Consider the following 21,183-nt stretch of genomic DNA (forward strand, 5'->3'; position numbering starts at 1 on the left):
TCAAACCCATTGGTAAATGCATTTGATGTTTATCCTGCGATGTAGAACGAAAAAATGCAGTTTCTAGCTGGTAGGTTCTTCCTGCTAACCAAAATGGTATTTCATTTCATTTAGCATTTATTTGTGTACACTCCACAATTGCGCTTATTGTCTATGCATCAATAGTTGTACCTTGAGCTACAAATATATATATATATCTCTTTTACGGAAGTGGATCATTTTGAATATTTAGCGCGTAGCCATTATCGCGCAAAGGGGACGCTTCCTGAAGTGCTCCAAGGTTTAGTGGTGTTTACCTGGACCACCGTCAATCCCCAAGAAGCGGTGGATCTGTTGTCAACCGACAATCCATTACATATGGACGACAATCCATTACATATGGACAGACGTGGTCACTAGAACTGGCGTCTCCAGACGTGCTGCCAATGGGGACCAAGCGGCTGGAAGTGAGGACTTGAACACTACTTATGATCCAGCACAGTGCAGGGGTTCAACCTAAATTGCATTCCAATTCAGTCTCTTACTGGAAGTAATCGAAAATCAAGACTGATGGAGACACTCACTTGCGCATACGAACAAACTGCATGCTAGATCCTGCAGTCCTTGAACACTGAACAGCGTGAGTGTTTCCGGGTGTGATGCAGTTCAGGTGTGGTCGATACTACTTTAGGGGGATGGGCCGACCTTCAAAAGGAAAAAATTAATGGACCCCCAGCACCCGAGGCATCTGAAGAGGCAACCGCCGAAACACGTAATGCCACATTTTAAATAAATGGTGTTTGAAGTCCCGCCGTGTCTCCTCATCTCTTTTACGGAAGTGGATCATTTTGAATATATATATATATATATCCTTCCACTTGGTTCGGTTGCACCGGGCATATGCAGCGCTTCCCGTGGGTGCGTTTCCTTGCGGCAGAACCACGCCGCTTGACATCCAAACACAATCCCTCCAGCCGGCGAGATAATTAGAACGCACTCTCGTAATACTTTTGCATTTTTATTCCAATCCTTCAAACATGGGATGTTTGGCAAAGTAGATCTACGCGTTTCGGTATTCCCCGATACCTTGCTCACGATCAAACAATCACCTAGAAACCGCCCATACAAGTATTCAAATTGATATTACATAATTTCCTGTCGGTTTTTTCGGTGCCCATTATGAACTGTCATTGTGAGATCAATAATGAATTGATGGTGAAATAACCTGAACATCTTTCCCCCCTTAAGCATAGAAGGGTTACATGTATTTACACATGGACTTGTCATAGATGATGAAAAAGGAAAAAAGTGAACATTCTATAATGTATATATCTTGGTTTATCTTTACTTTCATATGAGTTTATGTTTTTTCTAAAAACTACATCCTCCAGAATGCAAAGGGGCACCGAAAAAACCGACAGGAAATGATGTAATATCAATTTGAATACTTGTATGGGCGGTTTCTAGGTGATTGTTTGATCGTGAGCAAGGTATCGGGGAATACCGAAACGCGTAGATCTACTTTGCCAAACATCCCATGTTTGAAGGATTGGAATAAAAATGCAAAAGTATTACGAGAATGCGTCCTAATTATCTCGCCGGCTGGAGGAATTGTGTTTGGATATATATATATATATATATTTTATATATATCTACCACCAGTCCCGCCTCTTTATCCAAGAACGGGTCCGACACATGCTTTTGGATGATTGCAGATGAGATTTAATTGCCACCCTTCAGACAGGTAAGAGTTCAAAAACACCTGGCAGACGCGTTTCGGCGTCTGCCTTAATCATTGCCAGCTTTGTGTTTTTTAAAAACAAGTTCAAAATACGTAGGGACTTTACATACTGGTCATTGAGTTCTTATTGGTGCAATGAAATCCAATCACAGTAAAAAAAATGTAAATGTAAATTGATACTTGTATAGCGCACTACTCACCCACAAGGGTCTCAAGGCGCTTGTACGAATACCGCTGTGGAACCCATCCTGGCTTTCCCTGTGAGGCGTCCACTCCTGGGCACCCCCAAGGTGGAGGCCAGGCATCCTTAGCGTTGTGGGGGCCGTTGTGGAGATTAAGCAAGCTATTGCCCAGAGTTGCAGAGTGGGACTCCATGATTGGAATGGCACCGAGGCGAGAATTATCAGGTCCGTGGAATTTTTGAGCCCAAGACCCGCCGAGGCAGGGAATTGAACCCTGGTCCCGGGCTAGACCTCTGCATCAGGGTCTGCCGCTCTAATCATTGAGCCACACTTCTCCACAAAGTCCAGTCAAAGTTCTTCCCTTACTGTGAGCAGTATGTGCAGGGAATGCTGGTAGCTGTAGTCCCTCAGCCTGTGATGTCCCACGCACAGTGCGAATACGCAGTCCCACATCGCGAACTTTGGTCAAGTGGCCGGTCCGTGCAATCAGTATTGCCCTGGCTATTGCCAGCTTGTGAGGCTGCTCATCTCTTCATGCGGGGACCAAGGCGGCAAACATCGACTGCAGCTCTCCAAATCAGCAGCGATCTGCTGCTCTCTCCTCAAATACCAGGAACGTTGTCTTGGGCGAGGGGGCGCCGCTTTTGCGCGTTCAGCACAGCATACCACAGAAGTTTGCCGACATCAAGCGGAGCACCTGAACGAGAGGCGTGCCGGATGTGCAGCGTCGACTACTGCACTCTAACATCTACCACCAGTCCCGCCTCTTTATCCAAGAACGGGTCCGACACATGCTTTTGGATGATTGCAGATGAGATTTAATTGCCACCCTTCAGACAGGTAAGAGTTCAAAACCACCTGGCATTTTATATATATATATATATATATATACATGGACTTTATGTTAGACTAGTAGCAAGCACTGTTTCCCGGCACGCCCTTTCATTCTGGTGCAACACGCCTGGCTTGCAAAGTGTGTTATTAAATACAGCACGTCGCACCCTCAGATGGTACAAGATATTCACTTGATGCTGGTGCCATATGGGGAGAAAGGAAGCAGTTCCTACTGCGTGAAGGTGGTTTGGATTGGATTACAATCTGCCTCCTGTTTTGGCCTGCCGGAGGAAGTGTGTTTTCCATGGCCAGCAATGTTTGGAACACCACTAGGTGTATGAGTATGCAGATCACTGTATCTGCACTTACAGCGCGAGGCACTAAATCCCGACATGGATCATTGCAGGTATGGCGCAGTCGAAAGCCGTGGAGGATGGGCCAGTATTGTACACCAATCAGTGAAGATCTACTTAGATTTAGTTCTAGCCTATAGGTGTAACATCATTTGAAGTGAAGTGGGCACTGAGGAAAGACGCGAGGCTGAAACGCATCTGCCCAGCATTTCACGAAGACAGAAAGACTATGTCCTGAGCCTGAATTGCAATTAAAATTCAACTTTTGCCACCAAGCAAGTGTCGGACCCATTCTTTTTAGTGGGATTGGGCTCTATATATATATTGGACCCGTTCTTTTTAGTGTGATTGGACTATATACATATATATATATTTATATATTATATATATATATATATATATATATATAGAGAGAGAGAGAGAGTGTTCAATCCCACTAAAAAGAACAGGTCCGACACTTGCTCGGTGGCAAAAGTTGAATTTTAATATATATATATAGGGCTGACTCCTGCTATCTCTTGAGTTTCCCACCTTTGGGAGATACCAGTTTGCATTCACTTGGCAGTAGCTGTTGACGGGAGCTGTGACAGCTCCCTCCAAGCTAGAGCAAACACTATCTCTGCTCCCAGCGGGTAGCAGCAGTAAAACTTCTCCCGCTCGCTGGCGATGCAGGGAGTCTGCACAGGAACGGAACTATGATTGGGAGCATATATCCCTGGCAAGTAGGGACTGAGTCACCATACCAATGCAGTATCTATGAGCCTGAGTCTGACTAGCTGTATTGCCTCACTTGCCCTCTTAACCCTACCAGGGAGACAAGGGAATTGACACCCCAGAATACAACCCTCTCTACCCTCTCAGGGATCGCAGTTACAGGACACACCCTTTTGGTCTCTCACTTGTACTTGTCCATAATAAGATTAAAAAATGACAGTGGACTTTTGGGCTGCGTTTACAGACAGGCCATTTACAGACTGTCCATGTAAGTATCACAAGGAGGAGTGAGCGAGTGAGCAGGCAAGCGGGCGGTAGATGCTGCCGCTGCCTGAGGACGCCTGGGGTCTCCCGGAGCAGCGGGATTCTCGAGCTGGTATCCTGGGGTGACCTCGCTGAAGCTTGGTTACCGTCATCTTGGAGGAGTGCGCATCCTGCTGAGAGGGCTCCCTTGCTTTGGACTCGCAGCCGCTGGAGTCGTGGTGGGGGAGAGGCCCGTCTGTGGTGACCTGTAGAGTGGGAGCAGTCCGGGGATGCCCAGCTGAGCCTTGAGGAACGGTGGGTTCTTACTGCAACTCCGCTTTGTAACGGAGGACTTCGCTTCGCTGCATACGCCGCAAAAAAGGTGAGCTGGGCCCCTGTGCACGCTTGACCTATGAGACTCAGCTGAGTCGGGCGCGAGGAACTCCGGGGGCTAAACAATAAGCAGGTTTGTGACCCGATACTCTAGCAGTCCTTCCAACGCCACTTTGGAGGACAGCATTAAGTGCTATTTCCTCAGCTCTGGACGAGGCATCTATGGAGCTTTTATATGAGTGCCCCTGAGAGACACTTTAGCCCTGTTGCAAGGTTGATACTCGGGGCACTTACTCACTAACCTGCTAGTGCCATCAGAGGAGGTGCTACTATCTCTGTGCCAGGCGACCTGAGAGAGTGAGGAGGGAGGAGGATGCGGGAGAAACCAGGAAGTGACCCCTCGCACCCTCTACTCCGCAGGTCATGAATTGAACTGGACTGTAAAGCCGCTTTGGGAGGCGGCGACCGGAACCGCAAACCGTAAACTGCCAGTACCGTGTATCGGGAGCTGGACTATATTGGACTGTATTGGGAGCCACGGAAGACTAGAGGAAGCACCGGCGAGTCCCAGTATGGCCCGGTAAGGCCCACCGACCCCATCTGACCACCAGTGAGCCGCGTGGGAGCTGAACCGAGCAAAGCCACGGGGGGGTCTAGAACTGTGGTCCTAAGACCCCAGTGGCTCCAGGCCTGGCCGGGTCTCCCAGAGACCGTACGCCACTGTGCTGTGGTGGCCCAGGAGGGCAGACATCGAGCCCGTTTGCGTGGTTGAGTGGGAGCCACAAGCGGGAGCCATAGGCAGTGAGAGAGAGAGTAGCGGTGTTCCTGAGTTTTCATCAGTTTTCATCAGTTTTCTCAGGAAACTGAGGTATGCCAGGCACGTAGGTGCCTGCAGGTGCTTTGTAATATACTTGTTGCGATGGCTAAGCGACTAAGATGCAAGGAGAAAACTGTTGGTGTTACGGGTGGTGTAGCGGGGACATTAGATGCTTTTTTGACCCGTGCAGAATCAGTTCTTAATCGTGAAATTCTGATGACAGAAAGGAGAATTTCCTTGGACCCTGTCTCTCTGCAAAGGAGGTCTTTTTTGCGACATATTAGCCGGGTGAGTTCCCCAAGGCAATCTGTCCAAACAATTTTGGTCTCTCATGAAGCCTCCGGTCACTTTCCCGCTACGGACAGTGTTACTGCTGACTTGCAACTTGCCAATAATGGGCCCATAGTCGCTATCTCTCCCTCATGCTTAGCGCAGACTCCCCCTGTAGATGAACAAGTGAATTCGAGGACTGGTCCTTTGGCTGCGCAAGTGGATGAACAATCGCTACCCTTGGACTCATCCCCAGTGCTTTCCTTTTCTCCCCAAAAGTCTCAGGATTCAGCGCTGGTACAAGAAGTTGATGTGTCCCGTAGAGTTATGAGGGCTAGGAATTATAAACATAAGATGTCCCCCGTTAAACAAAGGGGTGACACAATTTTACGTGCCCCGGCAGTTAAACAGATACGCAAGGTTCCACCTAAGGGATCAAAACAACCCTTAAAGAATAAATCTCTTCCTCCAGTGCCTGTCGCAAAAACCCATATAACTGACGGGGTCTTGTTAAATCAAGCATCGACTCTATCCACACATACATCTCAGGACCCCTTTGTTATATCCTGCTAATGCTAATGCAATGCCAATCTACCACCAGTGGAATGTTAATGTGATGATGCTGTCAGAATGTTGGGAATCTGCAGTGAGTTATGACAGTTGACTGGGCTGAGCTGCCTCCTGGCTGCTCCTGGTGGGTTCTCCCTCTGGACCTGAACTGATCCTCATCTGGTCCTGTTCTTATCTACCTGTGATCTTGTACCATCTTCTAATAAACCTACTTAAATCATCTCAACTGAGTGGACTTGATCTCTACAGAATTTTGGCGACGATTTCAAATCAAGTTATCTCAACTGGCATCCTGACCCCACCAGTGACCTCCCATCGGTCGCCCACTAGCAGTCTGCCAGTTGTTCCTCTGAGGAAAAGCGTCTGGGGAGTTTTACTTCTACAGCTGCCCATTCAGTCTTGGGCGTCTAGTCTCTAGAGCTATTGCTACGCGTCTTTTGCTGTGCCTTCAGGTGAGGGTAAGCCTACTTCAAGCTTTCCTACGTCTGGGAAACTACTGTGTCTTCAGCAAGTGAAAGCCTGTTTGATTGACATCAGCTGCCACACATCCTCGTCTGACTGGAAAAGACATGTGTCTCTTTCATCTGTGCTTCTATCAAGGTATCTCTGACTGAGCCATTTCTATTGCTTGTGTGGTTTATTATGCACTGTAAATTGCCCTATACTTCTATGAGTGAGTGCACGTAAAGTCTTCAATACGTTCATTCGTGCCACACAAAACCAACTAAAAATGTGACTAATTTCTGGTTGAGGCACTATTTCAACTTGTCTAATCGGTTTGTTACTCCCACGGACGATCTAGCTCTGACTTTATGTACTGAGATGTGTAAGGACGTGTACCAACAGATCTGTTTGCACTTGTTTTGCCTGCTTTTTGGTGCCGCTGTGGCTCGCCAATAGCTTCAACTTTTGGAGTGTGGAGAGTATGCATGGTATTGCATCTGTTTTCATGCTGGGGATCGAGACTGTGAATGTGGATGGAGTTGCGCATTTTCATTTTGAACCGCTACTGTTTTTATTTCAAAATACATGCACAGCGCGTGCATCCTTACCTGCATTCAGCGCTCCTACGATTTCTTCATTGCTCCATTTGTGACGTCTCTCTCCTCAGCGAAGTCTTCTCCGCTCCTGCTCATTGACGTGCAGCTGCCTTAGGGTGCCGGAAGCCACCCGGCATTGCGTTTAAAACGTGCCCCCATCTTAGGTTCACTATCTTGCCAGCTACAGTCTGCGATGTATTCTACGGTTTGCTCTGTGTTACCAATCTCGATTCTTTTCTCTCACAACCACGTTCAACTATGAGCAACAACGGGAATTTCGAGTAGAAAGAATTCTTTGCTTCCAGCATTTCACCCGTTTATATACTAGGTACATATCTTTCTATGTCAATATAGACGCTATGCAGCATTTGATTCTTCAATCTCCAGCTGAAGTCTGACAGAACTATGGTTGTGAAGTTTGCCGGAGCGTTAGCCTCGCTTAACACCATGTGTTGTGACTGATTTTTCTACGTTCTGGCACAAAGCATGTTTGTTGTTTTCTCGAGTGCAACGTGGTATTTTTCTACATTTTGTGTTTTTGGTCGTCATGCTTCTTTTCATTCACTGCTCTACACTGCCATCTAGTGGCTAAATTAGTTTGGAGACTTTTCATTTTTTTTTAACAAGATGACTTTGACCATGCATAGCATCAGTTATGTTTCTCGTTTTAAAAGATGTTGCATTTTTTTTTCCAAAATGGGTTTGACCACGTTTGTTATGAGTAACATCAGTGATATTGGTCCATGAGATTCAAGTATTATCACTATTATTACGCACGCATGTCTTTACGTCCTAACTTTGCATATACATTAGTCAACTTCGCATTGCCGCCCATTTTAGGTCTGAAGTTTCAAATCAAATTCATGTATACTGTCACCTTACTCCGGCGGCTTTCTTTTTTTTGTACTCATTACCCTTTACGAGGTGTACGAAAAAGGTTTCTGTCCTATTATGTCAATTTTCTAGTCTGTTCAAACACACACACACAGGATGTACAGTTTTAGTTGGTGTCCTGTTTCTACGCTGTACAGTTTGGATGTCTGTCCCATCTCTATTGTGCACAACTCTATTCGACCTCCCTCCTGGGAGCTATGCAAGGGTGTAGCCCGTTTGCATTAAGTATATGGGTTCCTACCCATTCACTGTCACTTCTCATGCAAGGTTTCAGTCCTATTGCATAAGTGTGGGTTCCGACCCAAACACTGTCTGTTCGACCCTTTTATAGGGATTTCATGCAAAGGTTTCAGTCCTTTTGCATTACCAGGGGTCTTACCCAAATATTCCTTTCATTGTTTGGAATATGTCATGAGTACCTACTCATATGTGCTACATTACTTCAGTGCACGGTGTGGGTTTTCCACACAAAGTTTGTTCTTACACTTATATGTATATGGGGAGCATTCCCAGTTTTGTGCACAAGTCATCTCTTTCCCAAGAGATCAGTCGTGGGTTCTCACCCATGCATTCTAGTTCACATATTTAGCTTAGGTTTATACCCTATTTGGGGGATTTTCGTGGTTTCATTGCTAAGTATGTTCTGTTGATATTCTATTTTTATTGCTATTTTTGCACTGTTATCGTTGCATTACAATTTTGTCATTGCTTTATGATAATGGTGTTTGGATAGGGATTTACCCTTATATTTTTCCTCATCTTCCTTGTTTCTTTCTTCTTTTCTGTTTCCTTCTGAGATATTCTTCTCGTGTCTCTTGTGGATTCTGGATTTTTTTTTTTTTTTTCTGTCGTGTTTTTTCCTCTGCCTTCGTCGGTATCTGTTTCTCTGTGTTCTCTTCGTTTTCCATTTTCAGCCTCCATTTCATTCCTGTTCTGGCCAGTGGGTGTGCTTTGGGCAATCTTTCGTGTTTTCTTTTATCCGTTTCTCTTACGTTGTTGTTTTTTCTTCTTCGCTGTTGTGTAAGAAGGGAGGATGGTTTCTATGTTTGATTCTTCTCTGTTTCTTAATTTCTCTATGGTTGTTCTCACACTGCTTTTCTTATGATCATTGTTCTCTCGTGTTGCTTTCCTTGCTTTTGTATAATCATTTTGCATTCACTTTCTCAGGTTCTTCTCTTATGTTTCTAGCTTTATGTTTTCCGTATAAGAAAGGGGGATATGTTATATCCTGCTAATGCTAATGCAATGCCAATCTACCACCAGTGGAATGTTAATGTGATGATGCTGTCAGAATGTTGGGAATCTGCAGTGAGTTATGACAGTTGACTGGGCTGAGCTGCCTCCTGGCTGCTCCTGGTGGGGTCTCCCTCTGGACCTGAACTGATCCTCATCTGGTCCTGTTCTTATCTACCTGTGATCTTGTACCATCTTCTAATAAACCTACTTAAATCATCTCAACTGAGTGGACTTGATATCTACACCCTTACATATGGGAAGTAATGAGAAGCAATGGTTAAGACTCGAGGCACTTATGTCTGTGCTGCTGGAGCCCTTGTCCAGTAGGTTGCAGAAAATTGAGGAGAAGCTTGTAACTATAGAACATAGACTAAATGGGGTCAAAGAAAAGAGGTCTTCTAGTGTCATGTTATCTCACTTGGAGGCTGTGGCTACTAGTCCAGAGTCTACATCTGGTGTGGCTAGGAGGGACACCCCCCTGGCGAGGGTAGATGTGGGGGGTTTACGCCTGCAAGCGTCCTTAATAGTGCTATCACTGATCAGACCACTTTGGAGGTTAGTACGTCAATCCCCACTCACCCTTTCACTGTGCCTCAGATTAGCACAGACCTAAACACAGCTTTTCCCCCTAGGCTTCCACCTGTGGTCCCCTGACAGGTCATGGGGGACCATTGCTGGGTTTAGCCTGTCAAAATAGCTACACTGCTCAAGGAGTAAGCATTCAATGCTCTAGTAAGCAGGGGAAGAAAGTGGGGGGTAAAAATAATGAGCATGCTGCTACTGCTATAATTGATCTCCCCCCTGCATGTAGCCTATATACCATTGTTTTGGCAGGGGTTCCGGGGGCACAGGGGGAACACACTTACCAGCTAATGAACAAGGTTCTCCACTGGTTATGTAGATATGCCGGTTTTAACCCCGGAGACCACGCTTCGATACTAATGGCCAGGAGGGTAGCGTGGATCGGGAAGAGTACTAAAAGACTTCCGGGGGACTGTGTTATTGTCACCCTAAGGCATCCAGGCATGGTTCAGAGAATTATTCAACAGTGCAATGATTACCTAACCTTTGATACTCAAATAAGACCTTTACCTCTTGCTTACTTCTATAGACTGACGGGCCGCCCTAATTCCACCTCTGGTCCTCCGAGAATGGGTGGTGGCTGGCTGAATGGTCAGGCCTTTTATGGCAATCGTTTTGCCCCGCTGGAGAGCTTGGAGTCATTAGAGGGTGTAGAGTGACTGAGTCCTTGGGTCCTACATCAGCCTTTAACTTCGGCTGATTCAACAAGCCAGTTAGGGGTCAATTGTTCAGCTAGTGAAGTAGGAAGAAATGCTGGTACTGGAGTTCGATCCCATGATGCCAGGTCGAAGCTTCCTGTTTACAACATAGATATAGTTACACCAAGCCCCACTGAACATCGGGTACCTAGAGAAGGCGAGAACACATATGAACACAGGGGTATTAATTTTATTTCCTGGAATATTGCGGGTTTAACCAGCAAACTTCATGATCCACACTGGCTGAGAATGATTAGGAAGTATGACATAATTTGTCTTCAAGAGACTTGGGAAATTGGGCATGACATTTTTTTGGAAGGTTACAAATCTTATCATAGACCAGCAGCCAAATCAAGGTCTGGGAGGGTAAGGGAGGTTTGATTGTTTTTGTAAAATTGGGGATGTCAGATACATGGAGGGATTTGCTGTGGGACTAAGCAGTGACGCAGGGCATCATAATGACCACTCGCGTCTTGTGTCTGATTATCCTAAATTTTTATAACGCACAATCTAATTGTGAAGGAGGCAACTCGCTCTCTGAGCTTAACACGAGGCTGAGCCCAATACTGGACACGAATCCAGATCGAACCGAACTAATCTTGTTGGGAGACTTTAATTGTCATCTGTGCCCAAATTTGATGATCACCAGGGGAGACTGGTCGACATGCCCGGTGCGTATGGGCCTACATATGGAACACTCGCAGGCAGGTCTAGAACTTACTACTGTTACAAGTTCTTTGGGCTTAGTAAACATAATGGAAACGCTCTCCGTCACTGGAGATAGTTTAATCCCCCCAACTTTTAAGGGGAGAGGTTGTAATTCTTTTATTGTTTTTTTTTTTGCCACCCCTTTGTTGGCAAGCAGAATCCTAAACTTTCACATTATTTCTAGCCCATTCAGTGATCACAACCCTCTTGTCTTTTTGCTCCCCACTATCATCTGCGCCACATTATTGACTAGTCACCTCAAGGCCTCCTCCCTCTCAACCACGGGTCAAGGGCGGCGAGTAAGATGGGCACAAGTAGATATGGAATTATTTACTTCCTCTCTTTTTAAAGATGGACAGGAGCACTTTATGAATTGCTGCAGGAGCACTGGGGGGGGGGGCAGAAACTATTACTTCCTTTGAGGCTCTTGCAAATTTGATTAGCTCTCTTCTTACTGTCCCTGCGAGGAAATCTAACCCACTGCATAATAGATGGTTTGATGCCTCATGCTCACTTGCTCTAAGGAACCTTAAAATGGTTATAAAAGAATTTCCGCGTGTAAAGGCAAAAGTGGCTGAATGTCGGAAACAGTATAATAGGGTGTTAAAGGAGCGCAAGACTCAAATTCAGCGTGCAGCCTGGGAAGACCTAACAGAGGCTGCAGAATTACATGACACTACACGCTTCTGGCAGGTGATAAATAATCCCTGCTTCGCAGATCCAAATAAGCCAGACATCTCAACAGTAATTCTACCGGATGATTGGCAGGTGTACTTTAAAGGGCTTTATAACCACCCCACAGATCAAGTGGCCTTTTTGGCACCAGTAGTCTCCACGGATTCCACACAGTCACTATTTTTCTCTATGGAGGAAGTTAGTGTAGGTATTGCCGCCCAAAGCCGTAACAAGGCCCCGGGTCCCGACGGTATTCCGCCAGATCTTTATCATAGCAACCTTGAAGTGTGGATCCCGCTTCTGACCAGAGTTTTAAACGCTGCTATTACAAGTAAAATGCCAGCCTCATGGTCTTCTGCAACAATTGTCCCGAATTATAAGAAGGGGGATAGGGACAGTCCCCGCTGTTATCGTCCTATTTCGTTAATAGATGCCACCATGAAGGTTTTGGGTGGGGTGATTTTAAACAGACTGGAGGACTGGGCATAACTCAAGGGGGTGATTACTGACACCCAGTATGGGTTTCGGAAGGGAAAGTCCGCAGTGGATCAATGTCTCAACTTATATTTAATTAGTGCCAGATACACCATAGCCAAAAAGGGATCATTATTCCTGGCCTTCATGGACCTCTCAGCTGCGTTCGATCGTGTGAATCGCAGCAAATTGTGGGCACTGCTTGGCAATATGGGGATTGACCCACTACTTATAGGCATACTGCATTCTCTTCACTCCGACACATCAGCCGTAGCTAGGTACTCGCCCGCGGGGCATCTAACCAAAAGTTTTGAATGCTCAAGTGGGGTGCGCCAGGGTTGTATTCTTGCACCCTTTTTATTTGTGTTATATATAAATGGGTTGGACTCCACTCTCAGCAGTATTGCGACAGATGTCCCTAGGATAGGCTCACGTAAAGTTCCAGTCCTATTATACGCAGATGATGCTGTTCTCCTGGCCCGCACTCCCTCTGCACTGCAAATTTTAATAGATGGTTTTACAACTTTTATGACAAATCTGGACATGTCTACTAATCTCACTAAATCATATATGATGACGGTAGGGGAGAAACCACGAAGACAACAGAAGTTTACAATTGGCACACATGTACTAGGAAACGTACCCATGTTCACTTATTTAGGCATAACCTTTGATGTAAAGCTGAATTTTAAAAATCTAATAGACGAAAAATTTATTAATATGTCCAGGATTACAGGGTCCATCAAGGGATATGCAACTCGGCTAGGGTACTGGATGCCCGGTCTAATTTAAAAACTGTATAATTCCATCTGTCGTTTAGCGGTTCTATATGGTAGCGAAGTTTGGGGCTTTATAGAAACGTCTAAACTTCAAACTGTGGAAAATAAATATTTGAAAAGCTTGTTGAGAGTTCCGACTAGCTTACCCACTTTTAGCATACACGAGGAGTTGGGGGTTAGCTATCTCTCTGACTTGGTGGCGGTTAGACCTCTTCTTTGCTGGCTTAAAATTTGGCTCAATGAAGATTCTGGCCTAACAAAATCTGTTTTATTGGACTGCTTGAACCTGGATCATAGCAGCAGAATCCCGTGGCTGTGATACGTCAAAACCACCTTCATGAAGTTGGGACGTGAGGAACTGTACAGTGCACCCGAGATAATTAGGCCCAGTGACAAGGGAAGTATAAATATCTTGCACTCTAATTTTCTGGTTACCACTCGTGAAAAGGCAGAACTCTTAAAGCGGACTGTGAGAGATCACGCCACGGTCAAAAACCACTACTGGTATAGAACCCTATCTGTCTTTTGTACTTAATTCACATGAAAGATTTTTAATGACTCGTTTTTAATTTGATTTTATCCATTTTTTATTAGCAGTGCCAGAGGGTTTTACTGATAAACTTAGTGATAAAGGGCCCTGCGGTTGCGATCGTAGATCTCCGCAGGACACCCTTCACTTTATATTTTTATGCTCTTTTTGTGCTGGGCCAAGGAGACAGTATCTGAAAGATCTGCTCAAGGAACTTAAGTTTAAACATGTAAGGGTGGCATTACTGTTTTTAAAAATGTCTACTGATCACTTTACATTATTCTGTGTTTTAAACTTTTTGAAGGCAGCTATAAGATTACGTAAAACCAGAGGATTTGTATATTAATCCATTGTAATGAACTTGAAGATCGCGTATTGTGTTGACTGGTTGTGAGGTTTTTCTTTTAAATGTATTGCCTTTGTGATTTAATTTCAAATCGAAATAAAGCTTATTGATTGATTGATTGATTGATTGATTGATTGATTGATTGATTAAAAAATTACACAAAGGAAGTTTTGAATTTTTATTTAAACTATTGAGCTCAGAAATGCAGTATTCGTCGTACAATTAGAAAACAAAAGCATACTAAAAATACTGTGAGCATGGTCAATTAACCATATACCATGAAAATCTCTGTCATGTTATAAGACAGAGCAGTCTAAACCCTGCCCCCTTCTACTGAAGCTAAATGATTACATGTCAAAGATCTCTGAGATCAGTAGCGGACCCAATCTGTTAGCATACGCAGATGGACCCTCTACATCTCGATTCACACAGTGCTCTTGTCTCTGAACTCTAACTCCATATGTGTTTTTTGGACCTCTGTGCTGATCTATATGACAGGACATGTGTACACATACACAACAGCTGCATTGTCGTGTTATATCTAGATGCTAGTGCCTGACCAGAGAAAATAACAAGGGGCATTGATTTTTTACCTTGTCTGCGATGTGCTGCCTAAATCCCAGGAGAAGATCAGAACATGAAAACATATGCAGGTTCTGTGTGAAAATTTGATGTGGCACAAAAGCAAGAGTGTTTATATACTAACGTGTACAAAGGAAAATGTAGCCTACAACGTGCACAGCTAGGCCAACAAAGGGAAAACTACAATGGGCCATGCAGGAAACAAACAACACCCTCCCTTTGGTCAGGATAATAGCATGTAAAAGAATATATATATTGCTATTTCAACTAAAGGTAACCCCTGGAATGACCTTTTCTGGCCTCAGGAACTAGGAGTCCCCCCTATACCAGTGGAGAAGTGTAGCTCACTGGTTAGAGGAGGCATACCCTGAAGCAGAGATCAGACCCGGGACCTGGGTTCGATTCCCGACGCGGCAGGGTCCAGAGCCCAATCGTCCACGGACTTGATAATTCTCGCTTCGGTGCCCACTCTAAGCACGAGTTCACACTATGCAGCTCTGGGCAACAAGCCTGCTTAATCTCCACACCGGCCCCCCGCGGCGGGATGCCTGGCTTTCTCCTTGGGGATGCCCAGTACGGGTTATCTTACAGGGAAAAACCAGGACGGGTTCCCAATGCAAGCGCCAAGATGCCCGTAGGGTGATAGCTGCGCTCTATAAGTACATCAATCAATCAATCAATCAATCAGTATCTGTGGTGAAAAGTCTGGGCATAAAGATCGACTCTGAACTCTCTATGACCATTCAGGTTAATGCGGTGGTCGGAACTTGTGTTGGTCTTCTGCGACAGCTGAGGAAACTGGTTCCCCTCCTCTCGGTCTCGACCATGAGGACAATAGTAGCTGCTACTATAGTCTCTAGACTCGACTATGAAAATGCACTATATGTTGGGCTACCTCAGAAACTCACAAGTAAATTGCAGATAGTTTTGAATGATGCAGCCAGAAGATTGATTGCCCAGAAGAACTCATGCTACTTCTCTGCTGAGTGAATTGCACTGGTTACACATTAGGCAAAGAGCCAAGTTTAAGGGTTTGTGTATCACCCACAAAGCCCTCCACGGACATGCCCCTGAGTACATAAAAGAACGGGTACTCAAATACGTGCCAGGATGTGTACTGCGCTCAGCGGAAGGCAGTAGACTTATATGCCCTCGTTTCAATTTTACAACCAAAGGAGGGAGAGCTTTCTCGATCCTCCTGCCACAACTTTGGAATCAGTTGCCCGGAGAGCTACGGAAGGAATCTAGACTTTTACCCTTCCGTAAAAAATTAAAAACCCTCCTTTTTAGAAAAGCGTCTGATATGGTTGTAAAACGTTTTAGTACCTGAGGACCCAGCTTGTTTCGTTGTTTGTTTCTTCCTCTGTCTGAGAGCTATGAGACCTGCCGGTATATACGCGCTATACAAGATTAAATTGACAATAACAATAACAATAACAATATATATATATATATATATATATTTATTTATTTATTTATTTACTTATTTATTTATTTATTTTTTGATCGTGAAGAACTTCTAGCAGAAATTAAAAGACTGGAAGACCTGATTGGGAAAGAAAAAGATGCCAAACAAAGTGAGGAACTGAAAAATGGAATGATGAAACGTCTGAAAGACTGTGAGTCTATTATTAGCAAACGTAAACAAACAAAGTTTCTCAGAGATGAACAGGACTATGCTACAGGCCGCATCCTGACCTTTGCCTGAAAATTTGATGGGCCAAGGAAAAAGATGAACCAACAAGGTGCTAGTAGGAGTGGCAACATAGATACCTCAGAGTCCGAAGTAGAAACTTCAGAAGGCAAACAAGTAGGAAATCCTGAAGAACTGAGTGTGAATATGGAATCTCCTTTTTTTCAGGAGTATCAGCTAATAAGGGAGACCCGCCAGAGAACAACACCAAGAACCCATCCCCCACAACAGACTGTGTCACGAAACAAGAGAAACGAAAAACCAGGAGGGGCAACAAAAGCAGGAGAAGATGCCCCAACCCAGAGAGTGACATGAAGCAGAGGGAAGAAGGGGAAATGGACAAAGAAATGACTGTCATTAACCTATCGGATAAGACACTCACACCTGAACAAATCAAAGTTTTACAGTTGGGCCCTACTTTCTGCTCAACCTCAGGATTTGACTATGCGTGCACCAGGATCGACCTATTTAGATACATCAGGAAATTGAAACTACAGAAAATATATTTACTCTATCCACAAATTGTAAGATCTACAGCAGTACATGAAGTGATGGACAACGAACCAGATGCTCTAATAGGACACGATCTGGAAGCCCTCATGACCATGCACACACTCAGTTCCACATCTATATCCACCCATAATGGAGAGGACAATCTGGATGTATGCTTGGCAGAAGCTGGTATCAATCAAACGGGGGGCTAAGTCATTTCAAAAGAAAATCTCGAGTGGTCCCCAAGAAAACCTTTTGATGCCATAGCCGTTTTTAGTGAGGCAGTGATCCTTGATTTAAAAACATTGGCCAACTGCAAAGACTTCAATGAACACCAATATAACATCCCTAGGAAACACTAGGAGGCCTTAAAGTCCTTGGAAAAAGATCAAACTATTGAAATCAAACCCTCAGACAAAGGGGGTTATATGGTAATTTTCAATAAAGATCAATACCATAAAGAAGCTATGCGGCAATTGAATGATAAAGATTGCTACATGCCAATACCAAGAAGGATCTACCTAAAAAGCATTGATATGTACCACAACCTGTTACAACTTTGGAGAAACGATGACTTACTAGGCCAAGATGAATTTTTATTCTTGCGTTGTGAAACACCTACAATACCAACGTTCTATCACCTTCCAAAGGTACACAAGAGTGTGACTAATCCTCTAGGAAGGCCAATTGTGGCATCTATTGACAGCCTTTTAGAAAATACATCAACCTACATAGACTCTTTCCTAGCTCCCTTGGTGAAGGACTTGGCTTCTTAAATCAAGGATACTCAGGACTTTTTAAGAATTATTAATTTGAAGGGGTAACTTGGGAAGAGGATATGTTACTCAGTACCCTGGATATTACCAGTCTTTATACCTGTATCACAGCTATTGAATGGTTTTTGAACAAAAGACCAATCAAATATTTGAAACACAATGAAATGATTTCATAAATGATTACTTTCTGCCTTACAAATAATATTTTCACATTTGCAGGGCAATTGTACTGCCAGTTGCGTGGGACCGTCATGGGCACGTGCTTCGCACCCAGCTATGTGATCTTTTCATGGGCTGGTGGGAGAAGCACGTGGCCTGGGGGGAACCCAGTGATCAATGGATTGAAAAAAACATTTTATGGGCAAGATACATAGATGACCTGTTCATAGTCTGGCGGGGTAGTCGCGCCTCGGCTGAGGAGGTTGTAGCCTCTCTAAACATGGATGAACTAAACCTTAGGTTCACAGGTGAAATCAGTAATATTTCAGTCACCTACTTAGATCTTGAGGTTTATGTGGACAAAGATGTACTTTCTATCAGACTGTTTAGAAAGCCTACAGCAGGCAACACTGTTTTGCATGCGGGTAGTCATCACCCACGAAGTGTCATCAAAAATATTCCATTTGGTGAACTTTTGCGCCTTAAACGAAATTGTTCCAAAGATCTTGACTATGAACAGGTTAAATTTGAAGCCACCAAGAGGTTCAAGGAGAGAGGATACACCAACTCAGACCTGACCTCAGCAGAAATTAAAACCAAAAAGATAAACAGAAAAGATTTATTAATAACTAAAAAATCTGCTAAATCTGAAGAAAAGGGCCCGGTCAGGATGATTACCAGTTTTAATGAGAAATCTAGCCAGATTGTGCAGATCTTCAAAAAGAACTGGCACATCTTACAAACTGATAACATCCTGAAAAAGAAATTACCATCTTGCCCACAAATCACATACAAACGCAGCATGTCGGTAGGGGACTACTTAATTCATAGTCGTTATGATCCGGTTCCCAGAGTCAGAAACCGAATAGGCATCCCAGGTTTCTTTCCTTGTAAACACTGCAAGGCCTGTAAATTTAGTGAAAAAGTAACAACTTACCAAGGGAGACCAGGTGACCCTAGACCGATTCGTAAGATCAAGTTGCTTCTTAATTGCAATTCTGATTTTACTGTTTACTGCCTAACCTGTCCATGCCCTAAACGTTATATTGGGAGCACGATACACCCTACTAAAAAACGCATCCTTGAACACATGCGGGCTATTACAAACAAGGATCCCGCATATCCGGTTGCTCGTCATTTTGAGAAATTCCATCAGAGCAATTGTGATTTATTGAAATTCCACTGCATAGATCAAGTGGCTAAATCTGAGAGAGGAGGTGACAGGGTACGCCAGCTCCGCATTTTGGAATCTACCTATATAATTGATCTTCAAACAAAGGCTCCAGTAGGGTTGAACAATGATGAGGAGCTATGGGTTCACCTATATTGACATGTGAGAACTTTGGGCATCAAAAAGAATGTTATTAAGTTATGCTTAGATCACCTTTGTGCCCCTTTTTTCAGCCACATCAAATTTCTCTCACTAGCTGTTCCAATGCCCATTTTGGGCTTAATAAACTAAATTAGGGGGTGACACACCGGTGATACGAACCTAAATGAATTGGATATTCATCCACATTATTTTTTGAATTATTCGTATCAGCCTAAGATTCATGCTGAGATAGGTCTGTTTTCTGTATATAGGATGTATATATTGTATATATATTCATATATGAAATTTGTTAACATCTCCTTCCCCCTATGTGGATTGCACTTAATGAACATATGGTGCCATTGTGTTTTTTTTTAATTTTACACAACTGCACTTTATTTTACTTAGTAACATAGGGACAGCACTTGTAAATAAGTCACTCTAAGATGGCCGCCACGTACTTTTTAACAATGTTGCCTAAGTCCGTCTTTGATTTCTACTACAAACCATGTGACACATGTAAAGTTTAAATGTTTTCATGGAGCACAAGAAAAGCTGACATTGAGAAAGCCAGTTGGCGAAACGCGTCTGTCAGCGTTTAGGGAAAAGGGGTGTCCGCAAAATAAAGCACCGATGCTTTGAATTTCTTTGAGTGCTTACCATTTTGAAACGCCATGGCGTTTTTGGTTGTTTCGATATATAAATATATATATATATATATATATATATATATATATATATATTCACTGAAAAAAACATAGGTTTCAGGGGCGTTATAGTTAGCTGGACTTTTCACTCGTACAAAACCATTGAAATTCCCCCGTTATAGTTAGTTCAGCTAACTATAACTGGCGCGCCCGCAATGCACTGCTGATGATGTCACATATTACATCACTCATGACATGGTCAGTGACATCACTCATGACATCACTGATGACATCTCAAATGACATCACTGATGACATCACTGATGACATCATCCAGTGAATGTGTGTTTTTCTGAAAATTACATATGTTTTATATTTGTATATCTCAAGGTCGATGGAAGAATAAATGGGTATATAAGTGTCTAAATGGATGATTTGTTTTTTAAAAATTGATTGTATAACTGACTGATTAAGTGTATCTTAGTGAATACATGGCTTAGTGAGTAATGTTTAAATATGTAAATATCTGTATCAGTCTCTCACTTTGTGTATAAGTGGCTGCATGGGTTGGTAAGTAGCTACATGAGTGTCTATATAGGTTATTAGTTGGTTTTTTGAGTATCAGTATGAGTGTCTGAGTGTCTGTATGGTTCGGTGGGGGGTATTACGTAGTGCATAGGTGCATGAATGAGTGACTCACTGTTTGTATGTGTTGAAGACAGCATGTGTGCAGGACTGTATGGGTGGATGAGTGTGTGCATGGGTGTGTTAGTGAGTGAATGCCTGTCTCAATACTGTCTTTATGAGTAGCTACATATGTTTTAAACTAGTATATGTGACTATTGGTGTATATAAGTGAGTATATGTGAGAGTGAGAGATTGAAAGAGTTCCTGTATGAATAAGTATGTGTTTCTATAAGTGATTGTTTAAAAGACTAAGCATGTGTAAGTTTCTGTAGAAGTAAGTATGGTGGTGTGTGTATAACTGTATATGCAAGTAAATGGATGTTTGATTCTTTATTAGCATGAGTGACTATGTGTGTGAGTAACGCTATGGATAAGTGGCGTTGTGTAACAGGATGTATAGGTGTATGAGTACATATGATGAGTGAGTACATGTATGAGTGACTGTATAGGACTGTTGGTGAATGAGTGGATGTGGATGTGGATCTTAGAATTACTGAATAGGTTGTTGTAACTGATATTGGTATGTCCATTGTTTTGAAAATGTTAGTTTCTATTTTTGAATGTGTGTATCAAAGGTTATATTAGGGGGAGAGGAGGTCTGCCACTCTATCACAAGGATGATGTCATCAGAGATGTCATTTGAGATGTCATCAGTGATGTCATGAGTGATGTCACTGATCATGTCATGAGTGATGTAATATGTGACGTCATCAGCAGTGCATTGCGGGCGCGCGAGTTATAGTTAGCTGAACTAACTATAACGGGGGAATTTCAATGGTTTTGTATGAGTGAAAAGTCCAGCTAACTATAACGCCCCTGAAACCTATGGTTTTTTCAGT

The sequence above is a fragment of the Triturus cristatus genome, chromosome 5_2 (assembly GCF_964204655.1).
Source record: "Triturus cristatus chromosome 5_2, aTriCri1.1, whole genome shotgun sequence".
Classification (NCBI taxonomy): Eukaryota; Metazoa; Chordata; class Amphibia; order Caudata; family Salamandridae; genus Triturus; species Triturus cristatus.